Source organism: Octopus bimaculoides, chromosome 22 (assembly GCF_001194135.2).
Source record: "Octopus bimaculoides isolate UCB-OBI-ISO-001 chromosome 22, ASM119413v2, whole genome shotgun sequence".
Lineage (NCBI taxonomy): Eukaryota > Metazoa > Mollusca > Cephalopoda > Octopoda > Octopodidae > Octopus > Octopus bimaculoides.
The window spans coordinates 22,275,648-22,276,203 of record NC_069002.1 but is presented as its reverse complement, the minus strand read 5'-3'; positions in this window follow the sequence as shown (position 1 = coordinate 22,276,203).

Sequence of the window (556 nt, the reverse complement as noted above, 5' to 3'; positions counted from 1 at the left end):
ACACACACACACACACACACACACACACACACACACACACAGAAACATCAACAGTGAACACATTGAATATTAAGAAAGAAACTTTCTCCCCTTGCATGCACAAGCAACAATTCATGCTCCAAAATTTCTACTGTGACCCTCCCCTCACTCACCCACACCCACACACGACATGGAGAAAACCTTTGACAGGGTCTCCGTTCTCTTATCTGGTGGTCAGTGCAAATACTAAAGATAGATGAGTGGTTGGCGAGAGCGGTACAAACCATGTGCAGGTATGCTGTCAGTATGGTATGTGTGGGTAATGAGTATAGCAATGAATTCACTGTACAAGTAGGAGTTCACCAAGGATCGGTTCATCATAGTTCCTCTGGCTGTAACAGAAGAATTTAAGACAGGTTGCCTTTTATACCTCTTCTATACTGATGACTTTGTTCTTATAACTGGATCACTACCAGCGCTAGAGAAGAAATTTCAGGTGTGGAAGCAAGGTCTGAAATCAAAGGGCCTTAGATTTAATTTAGCAAAGACCTAAGTCCTAGTAAGTAGGAAAACAGAC